The sequence below is a fragment of the Lepidochelys olivacea genome, assembly GCF_965140295.1.
Source record: "Lepidochelys olivacea isolate rLepOli2 genome assembly, chromosome: 3".
NCBI lineage: Eukaryota > Metazoa > Chordata > Testudines > Cheloniidae > Lepidochelys > Lepidochelys olivacea.
This window is the reverse complement of record NC_140413.1, coordinates 33,274,477-33,290,580: the sequence shown is the minus strand read 5'-3', so window position 1 is coordinate 33,290,580 and position 16,104 is coordinate 33,274,477. Positions and strand designations below refer to the sequence as shown.

The 16,104-nt window shown below is 42.6% G+C and overlaps 1 long non-coding RNA gene across 1 annotated transcript in view; it reads left to right on the top strand.

Moving 5' to 3' along the window:
* Nucleotides 1–15,553, top strand: part of LOC311518566 — a 105,329-nt gene extending 89,776 nt beyond the window's left edge. The window contains exons 4-5 of the long non-coding RNA XR_014711025.1: nucleotides 1,332–1,521; nucleotides 15,437–15,553. This is a non-coding gene — a long non-coding RNA (uncharacterized lncRNA). The remainder of the gene's footprint in view (nucleotides 1–1,331; nucleotides 1,522–15,436) is intronic.
* Nucleotides 15,554–16,104: the final 551 nt, after the last annotated feature.

The window sequence follows — 16,104 nt, the reverse complement described above, 5'->3', positions numbered from 1 at the left end:
CAGCATGTTTTGACTCTCAGGAAGAGATGTCCTGGTGTTCTTAGCTTTGGATTAGGCAAAGTCTTGTGCAGAGGCAACTTTCAGGAGAGATGGTGCTGTGAGAACAGCAGGAGGGTTTGTTCTCTTACTTGGTCTCTGATTAGAGTGCATTCTTGAGGCAAGAGTTTCTCCCTGGGAATCGGGCATTGGAACTGGGCTGAGATTCTTGGAAGAAAGGATTGTCGGCATGTTGTTTGATCATCTCATTTCAGGGCTGGTGTACTTGTGTAAATAAAACATCTTACACTTACACTATCCCCAGACTTTGCATCACTGACTTCTCCTCCAATGAGAAGGCAAACTGGAAGGGCCCAGACATTTGCTAGCCTCAGCAGATGGCCAACACTGATGTTAAAAGAGGGGGCATCTGTCCATTCAGCCATGGAGAAATGGCTGTCATAGGACTGAAGCCAAACTCTGAGGGCTAAAAAACTGTACTCATGTACCTCCTTCTATAAAAAGAAAAATGCATATTTGTCATTTGGAGACCAACCCAGTCTGTCTGAGGCAATATGGAAAATACATAACTGAGGCCTCTGGATGTAAAAATTAAATAATGATAAATGCAGGACTACAAAGACATAAAGAAAAATTAAAGGATGTTCAATGAAGTATGCCAGAGCTCAGTGAACAGTTAAGACATCCCTTCAGGAATTATTCCTACTGAAACTCCTGCAAATACAACCTAATAAGCCTTAGTTTGGGGATCAGGATGATTAATAATCGTACAGTACCAAATATACAATGATTTCATGTGGCTAATATGATGAGCATAGCACATGCAGATCAAGCAAGATCTGACCAGAACTGCAATAATGTTTTGCCTAATGGAAGAGGTGGATTCTGTATAGAAAACTTGATTTACTAATGATATGTTATCAGGTCAAAATTGGCTCCAAATTTTGGTTTTGTAAAACAAAAAAAAAAACAAAACAAAAAGATTTTATGTCCTTCACAGGAAATTCCTGAGAAATATTGAATGAGAAGAATAGATGGAGGGCAACCAAAGTCCTATACCAGAAAATCAGGACATGGACTTTGATTATACCCTTAATAATCAGAAAGCAGTTAGTGGAGTGTCATAGCTTTAGCACAATAATTATCAGTAAAGAAGGTAATCACAATCCTTCATTATGTTATGCACACATATTTTGTATTAGGAAACATATAGAAGATTGTTGAGCAAAGAACCATCGTCGAAAACTGGGCAATTGTCTGTGCCTGCATTCATTTGTAGACAATACAACCGAGGGTCATTAGTTTAATAGGATTTTGTTTTTTTCTGTCTCTAGAAAATCTGCTGAAACATCCTCCCAGGAGCCAAATGAAGGGGTGAAGAAATAAACAGCAACTAACAGCTTTGATCATTCACAGCCAGAGATCCATTCAGTCCAGAATGTATCCTCACATGAGATCCTGAAAAGGAATTCCATACGCTGAGGGGCTAACAGCCCTGCATGTAATGATCTCCAAAAGTCTGAGGTGAGCATGGTCCCTTAAAAGAGAACTCATGGGGGAGAAAACCACTCAGAGGACCACATTGGAAAAGGGATCAAAATAAGGCAAATTTTCAGTCATGTAGCAGGGGGAATAATACACAGGGGAATTAAAGCTACAGGCAGGGAGGCAACTCCTGAGCTGAGGAGAAGCTAGTGATGTAGCGAGGTTGGAGCTGGGTTGTATGAATCTAAGGAGTAAAAAGGAGAATAAAATATTTCAAGATAACATACCTGCTGGAATGAGAGATCAGGATAGAGCTGCAGTGATTTACGCTGCTATTTGATTTACCAATTATCTTTTTCAGCTACATAATTTGAGCTACAGCATGATGCCGATATGTCTGTAGAAAGCTATAAATGGGATGGAATGCTGCAGAACATATTACTTTGCCTGGAATTAAATGCTGGAGGGCTTTCAGGGGCTGCTGGGAGCCCCTTGTTAAATACCTCTGCCAAAAGGAAAGCAAAATGGGGATGATTTCCTGTCTCAGATAGCAATCACCCCATCTAGATGCATCTAAATAAATGCTTCTAGAGATGAGTTACCACTCTAGGGCTCCAAATGGTTCTTAAGAACTTTTTTTTGACTTTAGAATGAACCAGCCTGCACCAAAGGTAACTATTTTCAAAAATATTTCTGGAGGAGGATCTGACTTGGGGTACGTCCACACCACAAATGAAGGTGTGATCACAGCTTGGGTAGGCATATCTATGCTAGCTTTGATCTAGCTACTACAGGCAACAGTAGCAGTGAAGACACAGTGGCAGGAACCCCAATGCAAGCCAGCAACCCGAGTATTTACACAGAATCCCAACTGGGCTTGTACTGGGGCACCTGGCTCGTGCCAAAGCCAATGCTGTTATGTCCTCACTACCATTATTACCCAGGCCAGCTAGATTAAAGCTAGCACAGGTATGCCTACTTGTGCTGCAGTCACATCTTCATTTTGCGGTATCCAGGGTCTTCACCCTCATCCTCCAATTCAAATCATACAGTCGAACACCGGGCTAAACATAAATATCACTGGATATTTCTCAGGATCAAAGTAAAATCTTTTCCTGAAATGTGAACTTAGAAAGTAAATTCTGCCAAGCTGTGTTGCCTCTTAGCTTGCCTATGGTTCTAATAAAGTGTTTTTGTCATAATAAAGGCATAAATTCCAAAATAAATTGAAAATAAAGGCATAAATTCCAAAAATCTTCCCTCCCCACTCTGAGAGCAAACCCATCTCTGGCACATGTGCAGTTATCACCACCTGAATGAAAAATGGTTTGTGGGGAAACCACATGTTAAAACATCGGCAGCACATCACCATTTTGCTGTGTTTAGATCCTCAATGATGATGCTTTGTCATCCTGAAAGATCGCTTTAATATTGTTAGTGTCGTGATCATTTTAGGGAGCTTCACACAGGTTGGGTCTTTCCTGCTCTGGAGCTGCACACCGACAGATCCCTCCAACACAATACGTTCTGCTCACAGCCCACTTCTAAAGCATTGTCCATCAAGTGCCGCACCCTATTTATAAAGGGGCCACTCCCATTCCTATACTTACATCTTGACACATTTATTAACAAAAATACAAATGCAATGACAAACAAATGTTCAGTCAGTGTTCAAAATTATATCTAAATACGTATTGATTTATAATATAATAATATAATAATAATATATATAAAATAATATACTATAATAATATATAATATAATAATAAATATAATAAAATATAATATATAATAAATCTATTTTTACAACTTTAGTTCAGAGTTCTTTGGTGTGTGCTTAGTCAGAGATCACGGAGGATGATGTTTCTGTTTTGTGGGATTAGAGCCATAACAAAACCCCGAACCCTAAAAGTACATTTAGAAGCAATCGCATGGAATCAGATGAGGATAATATGGGAGCGTCCTGGTTTCTGTTTGATTGTGTCTGATGATTGCTAATTCGTCGTGGCTCTCCTTTGTTGGCTTATATTTTGGGCTGTTTTATGGGCTTCTATTTGTTTTTAAACCTGATGTAGTCTCTCCATGTTGCTCACTTTACTTTGGTGATGAGAAAAGCTCATGTTTACGCTGTGCTGTAAATACTGATGAGAACTTGCCTGCACAATTCTGAGCCACTAATCATTGCTTTTCTTTTCATTGTCCATCTGATGTCTGCATAAGTAAAATAAGTGTCTCTTTTCCCTCAGTCATATTTAGGTTCAGTAGATTCCCTCCCCCCCACCCAATTAAAGCTGGTTCATGGCTATGTTTTGTAGGATACAACACAACAAATATTTTATACATTTTTGAGAGGGCTATAGAGTAATCCTCCATCAGATCTGCCCACAAAATGTACTTACCATGCCTCTGTCAGCAAGGAAACCATTTCAGACAGCTGGCAGAGGGCAGATTGTCTGAGTGTGTGTGCATCATGAATACTTCTGTAAATTTAGAGCTGACATTTGTCATTGCACACACCTGCATATTTAGGGAACAGAAAGAATTCCTGTCCTTGATTTGTGCCCATATCCTGTGCAGGTGCACAGAGAGGGATGTGTGTAGAACTGATAAGTCCCAGGACAGTTGGAAAAGTAGCTATGTCACAGAAGTCAAATACTGTTTGCTGTTGGCACTGCTCATGGATCCATTGACAGAACCAGTCTTTGGACTCTAAGAAGCCCAATGTCAGTGCTTTTCCCACTTTTCATCCATGTTCCTGGCATTATTAATTGCAGAGCTAGCCGTCAAAATGCAAAAAGAGCACCAGGGCTGAACGCTGGTTCCTGGGACAGCGTGTAAAAGTCATGGCTTGTTCATGGTCCCCCTACAGCCCTTGAAATGCATGCAGCCCAGGGCTGTGGAGTCTCTTGAGTTTTGGGAGGATCACTGACTGATTTAAGACTGTGCGGGACCTGCTCCGCCTTCTACTGACAGTCCTAAGGCTGTCACAAGTCTCCACCTTACCCACCTGCAGCTGAGCCAGCTCCTCCTCTGCGCTGTCAATGGGACATCTGGCTACAAAAGAGACAGCTCACTGAAGATGAGAGCACATTGCTGAGATTCTTTTGCATGGCCTGCACTTCGTGGTTCACCACCTGGCCACACTGTGACGGGCTGTACGCCCATATTCACCATGTGCTCACTGTTATAATAATCTTTGTACAAAGTATGCCTTGTGAGGTATCATTTGAAAATGTATAATTCACAGGTCCTGATAATATATGTGCGGCGACATTGTGTGTAAAGTTATAAGATTCCATTGTGTGGTGTTTCTAAGACATATATTAAGCTTGGGGAGCAGCCAAACCAGTTCCTCACTGAAGGAGGTCAAGGTCAAATGGGCCATCACCTGCTAAGTGGCTATTCACTGGCAGCAAAGGGAACATGGGTGAAAAATCTACATCTTAGAAAAGAAACAGCATTACGTTCCCATCCACACATTCTGATTGTCACCATGTTCCCAGTAGGAGATGCTTCTCAAAAGAGGGAGTCCCCATTGGAGAATGTGGAGGTTTTAATGATGATAACATTTTCCCCTTGGAAATGGTAACAGACCTGATTCTCCTCTGGGTTGCATCTTGTTCAGTCCTTTACACCTGTGTAAAGTCTGTATAAACGCTACTGTTGTGAAATCAGGCCCTTCTTGTTTCCTATGCTAAGATCACGCTGATGGCTGGAGCTCTGTGTCTGGATCTGTGGGTTTCACTTACCGATCTCTGAACAGTAGGATGAAATATTGGGAAGACGGTGCACTGTCAGAGGAGCACCTCCTTCAGGAGACACAATAAACCATGCTTCTTTCTATTTGTCCCTGGTAGATTTTCAGGCAATAATAAAACAAGTCTCCTGCCCTTTAGCCTGGGTCTTCAGGGTGTTGCCAGGTAACTGCTTCATCCCCTGGATATCTTCAAAGAGGTGTCAGGTAGGGTCTTTCCCTCTCTAAGCCTACACTCTTCTCAGTAAATCCAATTTCTAATGGAGGCTGGAGGCCCTGTGCACCAGATGCAGCAGAAGGATCAACCTAGTCCTGCTGTCAGCAGCTCTCAGACTGAGTAGGCATAGGTTACACCATATAACTGAGACAAGTGTAGTCCAGGGGAGAGGTCACAGGACTGGACTCAGGAGATTGACCTGGTATGTGCGCTTGAGCAAATCACTTCATGTCTTTGGGCCTCTGTTTCCCCTTCCAACCAGATACTAAGTATTTCAGGACAGGGACTGGCTCTCGCTCTGTTTTTGCACAATGGGAGCTCAACCTCAGTTGAGAACTCTAGATGCTACTAGAATACAAATAATAAATAATGATGATAATCATCATCCATAGAGCTGCTTAGCCAGAGAAACCCCAGAGATTCATTAGCAAGTATTACTGCAAACATGTGGTAGGAGAGGCACTCCGAAATCCCTATCTGGTGGCTGCTACAGGTCCATAAGGGGTATGTGAGCTCCTGAAATCCTAGACTTATGGGATACTACGCTTGCTGCTGAGTACAAACACCACTAGTAGTAAAACGAGACTGACTCCCACCTGCTGTTGCCCTTTATGTATGGTTTTGGGTGGAGGGAAAGGAAGAGAATCCGCCCCTCTCCTAGAAGAACTGGGGAAACAAGGAGTGGCATGCCAAAGATCAGCTATGGGAGGAGAAGACACTTTGCACCCCCTTGAACATTCAGGCTTCAATTCAGGAAAAGACTTAATTTTCCTCATTTACAAAGGTCCTGTTGATTTCAATTAGACTTAAATACATGCTTAAGCGCTCTACCTGAATAGGAATTCTTTCCTGTATCTGGGCCTCAGAAAAGGAGGCAGAAGACCATCCCACCCTTAGGGTTTGGAGGTGCTGTAACAAGGGACTTCCTGGAGGTTTTGGTTCTACACTCACTTGGATCTCTCTGTGACCCTTGTGCATGGGCAGCGGGTATAATTGGCAAGGGGAGGCTGTGCCTGACCTAACACAGCTGTCCCTGCCGTCTGCCACCTGGGCCGTGTGCCCCGTCCCGCCTCTGACCTTTTCTGGAGGCTCCCATGGCCAGCTGCTGCTGCCTGGTGAGTCTTCCTCCTCTCCCCTACCTCACCACCTTCCCCACTTCGGAAATTCCCTCAGCAGCCGGCCACATCCCTCCTCCTCACCCCCCATCCCCGCGGGGTGTGGGCTGTGTGTCTATGAGAGAGGATGCCAGCGGCAGGCAGGGGAATGAGGAGGTGAGGCGAGGTGAGGGGAATCTCCACTTTACAGAAGTGAAAAAGCCTTCCAGAGACCTAGTAGCAGCTCACTGAAACTGTTAAAGGGCCATTACAGTGGTAATGAAGCCATTTAACAGGAATTTGCCAATGCCCAGGAAGCCTTTGGCCACAATCAGCTGGGTTTTATATATTAGAAAAATGTGTTATTGGAGTTAAAAAGTTTCCAAACAACCGGTCAGTTATTTTCTGAAGTATTTTTGACTAACCACGCTCAAGGAGGGGCTGACATAGCCAGTGAGTTTATTTCTTGATCTAGTCATTTTATTCAAACCCGGTTTAAGTAAACGAGTCTGGCAGGGAATTCTGTGTAAGAAGGTTATTAAACTACTGCCTTAATGCAGGCTGTCAATGACAAACACTTTTTCAAAAGGAGAGATTAGGCTTCAGTTTGGCGCAGGTTGCCTGGCTTTTCATCTCTCTCTATTCAGTGTACATTGAACTCCCTGCCACACAGAGGAGAATCCATCTGGCAATTGATCTATAGGTGTTGCCTCTTCAGTTCCCTTGGGGAATGTTATCAGTGCTTTAAGGAGAAAAGGGGAGAGGCTCTCATGGGAGAGTGGGGTGAAGAAGTGAGCTGTGAGCCAACTACAGGGCAGGTGTGGGCGGGGTGTCTCGTGGCAAGCAGAGAGGGGGTCTGGCAGGGGCGGTGAGGAGGCGAGCAACAGGTGGGCAAGTGGCAGGCAGGCAGGGAGGAGGTGAGTCGAGGGGAGAACTTCGTAGCGGGGGATGAAGAGGTGAGCGGTGAGTCAGCGGCGGGTGGGCTGGGGCCTGGGATGGAACACGGGTGGAGTGTGGGCGGGGCTGTGGGTGGAAGAGGCAGGACAAGGAGCTAGCCTCCCCCGTGGGAAGTTTCATCCACCGCCCTTGCCCTTGTGAATGCAACCTGCTGAATGTAGTTCATGTCAGCCACACGATCCCCATCCAGCAGGCCTTGTACAGCTCTACAACAGTTGCTAAAGTATGGTGCTACTCTTACTTCCAAGGCAGCTAGCAATAACTTGAATGTGAAAAGCACCATTCTGTTCTCCTAGGATTCCACTGTGGGGAGTTTGTGACTGTGGATGAAATGTTCTATTCCAACCCATTGTGGGGGTCGTTACATGAAGGAAACACTCTCTGGCACATTTCTTGAGATGGCATTTCACTTCATGTCTAATTCAGACTAATATAGCATGATTTAATATACATTGTAACACTTCTTTTTTTCAAAACTGTTAAGGGGATGGCGTGGGGCTTAGATCAAAGTTCATCTTTAAATGAGAGAGCAAAGGCGCCATCTGAAACCCAGCTAGGTTTGGCAGATAGATACAAGGTAGTAAACTGAATGGATCGACCAAGTATGCAAGCTAACTAGCTGAGGTATTTTGGGGCAGATGAGCCACTTGCTACTTAATGATAAGTGAAGTTGGTCTTCTGGATTTTAAATGTGTATTAATCTGAATTTTCCCTTAATTTCCTGAACAAAAAGTCATTCAAAAATGAACAAATACTTACCACTTCACAAAAAGATACAGAAGAAAAGGGCGGGAGGGGTGGAGGGGGGACCAGAAATTATTAAAAGATTGTTTCTATTATGTATATATATGAACAAACATTTCAAGTCATTATATACTGCATTACTGTGTTCATTATGTACTGTATATACAAGGTATGCAGAATGCCAGGGTCCCACTAATAAGGCTTTAGGGGGACTTAATTGTCGCATAGGCTGCATGTTGTCCTCTGCACTGGGGTGAAACTCACTCCGCCAGAATAGGGACAATAAACTTGTTTTCTAGTGTATTCACAGAAAATGAACCTGAACATACGTGAAGCAAATTCTTTTTAAAATTGGAAGAAGCATCTGTGAATGCTTTTGTAAGCTATTTCTCCAGCTCGTGTCCCAACCCAGCCATCTCTCTGCACTTTAACTATCTCTGGGGCTTTGTTTGCACAACTTAGGTTTGGCCCTTCCTTGGTGCACAAGTTATAGCAAAGAACAGAGGACCCAATCCGAGAGAGTTATGGCAGAGTTATGCAATTTCAGAGATGCAGGTCTCATACCTCTGTGAGCCCTTTCCGGCTGGGGTGCAGAGATGGCCTATAATTAAACCCCAGATCTACACACCTCTTAAACAGCGTGGCTGATCCGATCCAGGTTGGAACTTTAAAGCTCAGGCCCACCCCTGAATAACATCTGCTCCAAGGTGCTATCCGAGTACTGCATAGGCTTGAGCTCCTGAGATGGGTTCTTTGTGGTCTCTTCAGATGGTTAACAGAGGAGGCTGTACGGAAGCCTGAGCAAACTCAGATTGAGCTGCCTGCTTATTCAGCTAAAAAGTGGGCTGAGCCAGTCTGTTCCTGAGTGCTTATTACATATCACACTGCTAGTGGGAACGCTTTCCTTTAATTAAACCCTGTGGAACTATCCCCACCCCCACCCCCCATTTTTTAAGGCTTCTAGCGCAGACTGGTTTTATTTTTTCCATTGGTGAAGATTTCACTCTTTTTGAACTCTGCAGTCAGCCAGAGGACGATGCCATCTGCCAGTCTTGCAGCAGTGGTGTTCTGCTCATCTCTGTGCCACAACACAGTGCATGGCTTTTAGGCATTTAACACAGATTGCTGGAGCTACTTTTGAAAAAGTGGGAGAAGAGACCAATCCGCTCTTAAATTCCAAAAATCTCCAGTGTTCGGCAAGTGCCTTGCCCAGCTTGTATTCCCTATGAATGCATGCACAGCTTTTGCCTGCTCCAGAACTCACTGAAGCATATACTTAGCAGAGTTCCAATCAGCTCATCTTGTGGCAAGTTATCTCCCATTGCAGCCTTAACCAGGAGATTTCTAGCCTTGCTTGAGTGACTAAATTGGCCGTAGAATTTGCATACCACCCCTAATATTATTTCTGAATACCATTATCAGACAGGCCATCGCCAATGTGCAAGTTTCAACAGTTTACACAGCATGACAAGACTATGTATATCTATAATCTCTTATGCTTTTAATCTAGCTTTTTGTTTTGTTTTTTGTCTTTTCACATACTGGCACTATTCTCGGAGAGCAACATGGCTACACTGCTGAATGATGAATTATGTATTGTCGTACTGTTGCCACATCTCCTGCAATATGTTGTCTACAGCAGGGATCTTTCACAACTCATTTAATACTGAATTCTGCATGTTGGTTGATGTTGCTACTTTCTGGTGGGCATGTAACTCTGATTGCCTTTACAACTGCTTCAGCTGATGGGGGACTCTTGAAGGTTTCTGGAGACAGTACTTGTAGGAATGTCAATGAAAAACAGAGGAGTCCCTATAGAAGCTAAAGCTCTGCAGGAATCCAAAGCCCACACTGCCTTCAGGACAGTCAGAACCAGAGCTGTGAATCTAAAGAAAGCCAGGTTTTGAGTCAGGTTCCATAGAAATGAGACACTGAAGGAAATCCAAACTTACAAAATCCAAACCAGAACTCAGACCTTAATTCATATGCCTCTACATCTCTGCAGCTTGCTACCCTTACTCAGAGACTGAGAATATATACTCATATAATACTATGTCCATTATCATATATAATCAGAGACACTCTACTGCAGATGCTTCTTGTGTATGGCCAGGGCCTCATACAACACCCAGGACCTACCCTTCTAGCTTTAGTTTCCTCTGCTCCATGATGAAGTGACCCAGACACATTCCATTCTTCCCAGCCTGCCATCCCCTACTACACCACAGTGTGCTTCAGGCCTGATATTTACATATATGATACACCTACTCTCCAATGAACTGTCCCCAGCCCAGTTCTTTCCTCACATTGGCCGATCTTAAAGGAAGTGCCCTAGCTCTGATATTCTAATTCACCTGAAGTTTGAATGCACCCAGGCATACTTTTAAAGTGCATGGCTCTGACTGAGCAGTTTATTATAATGCACTTTCAAAAGTTCAGCATGACAGCTGAAATATGCAGCTCATGTAAACTACAGTAATCCACATGGAACACTGATGTAGCAGTCTACATTCAAAGGGAAAGGATATCCATCTCTGGTGGGGAAACAACAAGCTATGGAGACAGCTTTCACAGTGGGACTGTAGAAAGTCTGACAGACATCAACTGAGTGTGGAAGTAGAAGGATTTTGAGCAGAGGTAGAGACCCATGGTTCTGTGATTTGGTTCTACACCGATAAATTAAGATAGCTATTCTAACTCCCTAACTGTGCAAAATCTGACTGGAAATTCATGCGAACAAGCTTCCTCGGTGGATTTCCACTAGCACTTGATTCAAGGTGGGCTGGAGGTAATAAGAAGGTTGGCCAGACATTAGGCTGCCCGGCTGAGATTTGGGAGGCAATTCCTTGCTGTGCCACAGGCTTCCTGTGAGACCTTGGGCAGATCACTATGGGCACAATTTTCAGTCACCAAAATGATTTAGGAGCCTGAGTTCCATTTTCAAAATTGACTTAGTTGCTTGGGAGTTTGTCTGCTGGGAAAATGAGACTTAGCCATCTTAGCCATTATGGCCAGATTTTCAAAGATTTTTAGGCACCTAAAGATGCAGCTAGGTGTCTAGCAGGGTTTTCAAAAGCACATAGGCACCTCACACCCACTGGTTTCAATAGCAGATAAGCACCTTCTGGGATTTTCAAAAGCATCTAGGCACCTATCTGCATCTGTAAGCACATACATACTTTTGAAAATCTGGACCATAAGCCTTGCAAGGCTGAGTGGAGCAATGTATAAATACCTTTAAAAATTTGGGCCTCTTGACCTCAGTTTCCTATCTGTAAAATGAGGATAATAACAATTCCCTACATTAAAGCTGGTGAGGCACTGTGATAGTAAGGCATATAAGTAAGTACCAGTGATAGACAATGTACCCACTGCTGTGTATATAGCACTTCCTTGAGTGGAGTCAAGACTAGACAACTGGACATCCTTTGTGAGGACATGAGAGGTCAGAACTGACGTATATTGGCAGAACAGAGGTGTATGAAGAAACTAGTACAGAAGCTGCCCCATTAAACCCAATTTGGTTCTTACCAGCACCATTAGCCTCTGACTTTCATAAGCAGAAGATTCAAAATGTATACACCTAAACAAATGAAAGACATAAATACTCAGGTGTTTGCCTCTCACCTAATTCAAGTCTGATACTTGTACAGAAGCATCTCAGAGATATAGAGTTAATTCATCCAGAGTATAATTTCTTTTGGTTCAGTGGAATTACATGAGCGATTAATTTAGTGCCTATACTAATATACTTGCTGACTAGAGTCAAGTGTTATGTAGAATATCTTTGCACCTTAAGAAGGAATCAACAATAACATATAATGTACTTTGTAAATGTAAATTTCCTTGATGATAAACAGCAAAGTGCAATACAGCAGAAGCTACTGAATAGTCAACATTTGCCAACTATTATCATACAGTTATTGCAGACACAATAGTACCTTTTATTCAAAGGACAGGGGAAATTTGTGATATTCTCAGATATGTTGGTAGATGCTGACTTCTTAAAGGTGATTGCTGTAATATGGTTCTTTTAGCTATATGGAGATCTATTTCATTGCATGATCATAATTCTGCCAATTGGACTGTGATTAAGAACATAAAGTCTTCAGGTGACAGCACAATTGTATTGATCTCCTTTGAACATACTGCAGCAATTCTAAGAACAAAAGACTGCTGTCTGTTCGTAGAGACAGTTATTATATGTGTAAAAATGCAGTACACACAGAAAAGTTTCAAAACTACATAAACTACGGAAGGATATAATAAAGTGTTATACAGCTAGATTATTTTTTCTGATACTGCTCCTTGACGTTTCTGGTAGTGAACTTCAGACTCTAATGGGTTCCCACTTACTGCACAACTTACAGTCAAGTACTGTGGAAAAAATTTCCCAATATTGTCAACATGGAAATGACACATGAAGGATTTTCCTTTAGTTCAGCTTCAGTTTTATCAAATGAGTGCAGTAAGATTCAGAAATAAAATTCCATGGATAGAAACATTATAGGGTTGACACAACCTACTCCCATCTGAAATTTAGTGGGCAGTACAGTTCTTCCAGGTTCGTTTCAGGTATTTCAGCAAAGCTGTAGTCTTCTAGCTAATAGATAGTTAAAAATGAACTCTAAATATAGTGTTGTGTAACTGTGTAATGATATGTTTACGTTCAGCTGGGGGAAAAAAGTAAGTGAAAAGAGTAACAGTTAACAGTGCCACCCCTCCTGTTGTGCCCAAACTGTGAGATGCAGAAACTAGACAGCCTGCATAAAATTAACAAATAGCTGATCCCTGGTACCATAGATTCAAACCTGTCTACAAGAGATTGCACCCTTTCCCACCTCAACTTAGTTATGCTGAACTATGCCTGAATGTAATATTACAAAAACACGACACACAATAAATACCTGGAACTATTAAAAACAGGTAATTTGTAAGGAATTACTACCATTATAAATCATGTGTCATTTAAACTACAAAAATGCCATTAAAGAGCAGCAACATGAGGAGGGATGAAGCAGCTTTGGTGCAGCTGTGTTGGAACAATCAGTTACGTCCCAGGGGTTTACAACTGCATTTTCCTCCAATCAGGCTGAAGGCTAGTTTTTCCATACGTTTATCATCATACATGGTATCTGCAGGTTTAATAAAATGTTATTTGCTCGTTAGGCATTTCCCACAACTGTGAGTGGAGCCCACTGAAAATCCGAAGTAGGCTCAAGATACAAACTTTTGATTTGGATTTCAAACACCTGAAGTTCAGAGCTAGGGTTTCAATTTAGCCCTAGGTACAGACAAGGGGCCACTTCATTTCTAAAAGTGGCATTTGGAAATTATGGTTTGGATTTTGAACAGCCCTACAATTCAGGAGTGTTTAGATCTAGGGTGTTAGTTCAGTGCCCATTTGTGTACCGTGTATGTGCTTTTCTCATGGAGATTTTGGGAAGGTTGGAACACAACGGATAACAAATATAGGTCCTGTCAGCTCTGTAATAATCATGATTGTATTGGGGCCAAGTTGTGCCCCAAATGTGTTATAAGATGGTTTGGTTTTGCCTGTATTATAACATTTTAATGGAATCATTCTGTTGCATCGTTTGGTGAGCATTTGGACCTAAGTTAGAAGACCAGAACCTCTGGTATCTAAATGGCCTAGGGAAGATCACCCCAGCATATAGGTGATTCCATAGTGGCATAGGGCTGACACCTGAACTTGTACACAACTATCTCTGCTGTCAGCATAGGATGGGGAGGTAATTGGGCATACCCTGTATTGATCCTAGATTATGTAAAAGAGATGTTTTGCAATGCCTAGTCTGATAGGTCTGGCCAGTACTTGGATGGGAGACCTTCCTGTCATTGTGCTGGGAACAGTGATTCAGCAAATAGAACTCCTGCCTATGAGTCAGAATTGAACTAATGTCCCACCAGGTAATGAGGTGCTCTGTGTCATTGAAGGTGCTGTCAGACAAGAGCAGAGTCAATTTCCTCTCTATCCTGGAAATATACTCTTTGGCTCACATTTTGCCTACTCGAAGTCCTCAGTGACTTTCAATAGACATTGCTGTGAAATTTGCTTCTGTTGTCATGTGGTTGCCATGTTTCACCTCAGAGATAGCTACTGGCCACAATTTGGAGGACAGGGACGTTAAGTGATCCTCATTAGCGTGTATTGCTGTAAAGGATTCTGAGGCTAGATAATGGTACTGCTGTATCAAAATCAAGTATTTATTGATTTTATTTAAAAGAACACCTCTCTACAGGTCTGAGTGCCTGAAGAAGAATTATTTAATAAAGATACAAATTTTGACTAAAATAGAAATAAAAACAAAACAAAAAAGAAACCCACAGAAGAGAAACAGTGATGGATTTTGTATAAGAACCACAGCGGAATGGAACAGAAATCGTCCCAACTCCACCAACTCTGGGACTCTTCCACTATTCAACAAAACAAATTAATCTCAAATTCACAGAAAAAAGCTTTGGAAAAAATAGCCTTTGCAGCAAGACCTGGGGTTAATGCACACAGGTTCTGGTAGAACAATGGCAGAAGCAAGTATTCAGTTGAGAAAGGACCCTTCAATGAAAACTTCACACACACACCCAGTCGAACCAGGAAGCTTTAAGACTGCGGGGGTCTCAACTGGCAGTCTCAATCAGGCAGTCTCTGAGTTAACCAATTGGAGATTTATATATAAAGTTAAATTTTGAACTACTGGAAATGTGACACCAAAGAGGGTAGGCTCTGAGTTCCTCCAGAGAATTCTTTCCCAGGTGTCTGCCTGGTGGGTCTTGCCCACATGCTCAGGGTCTAACTGGTTGCCATATTTGGGATCGGGAAAGAATTTCTCCCCAGGTCAGTTTGGCAGAGATCCAGGGTGTGGGTGGAGGGGGTGGGGCGTGTTGCCTTCCTTTACAGCATGGAGCACAGGTAACTTGCTGATTTGAACTTGAGTAAATGATGGAGTGTCTGTACCTTGAAGTCTTTAAATCTAGATTTGAGGACTTCAGTAACTCAGCCAGAGGTTATGGGCCTATTGCATGAATGGATGGGTGAGGTTCTGTGGCCTGCAATGTGCAGAAGGCTAGATAATCACAATGGTCCCTTCTGTCCTTAAAGACTATGTGGTTCTTATATGTCTAAATGTTAGCATTTACACCTACAATTAATTGTCCCTTTCTTCCTAGGGGCAGCTGTTGGTCAGCACAGTAGTTCAAGAGCCTCCTGTTGGTGCATCATTCATGGGTAGGGACCACATTTACAGCAGTTAAATGGCTAAGTGAACAAGATCAGAAGAGACTTACTCAAACTATTGCCCAGTTCTAGAAGTAAGTTCAAGCCAAATCCTCTTTAGGGGGTTTTAATGTTCTTTTTTTTTTTAAATATTATTTTTACTTCCCATTTCTTCCCAGAATCCATGCCAAAATATCTGCAATAGGCTGTTCTTCTGGTACAGTATATTCTGCTGTGACTGTAAGTGGAGATGAGGAATCCTGTTCTCATGAGGTTTCCCTTCCCAGTTTTCAGAACTTCATATGTTGGAGCTGAGCTCCTTGTAGCACGTAAACTCCTGCCTGCCTATCTGGACTGAATCTAAGCACCACATTTTTTGAGTGTCTAACCCTGAACAAGACCACAAGGTTCAAATACCCCTAATTTTGGAAAAGTTTAGGTACAGCTTTTGCAGGTCAGGTGCACTGGTACTAACAATCCTAATGCTCTCCCTACGCAACACACACTGTCATATCTGGTTGTGTAAACAAAACATTAGCTCTGGATAGAGATCAAATTCAGAGTGGCTACATTTCTGGCCATAATGAGTCAGACCAATGGTCCATCTAGCCCAGTATCCTGT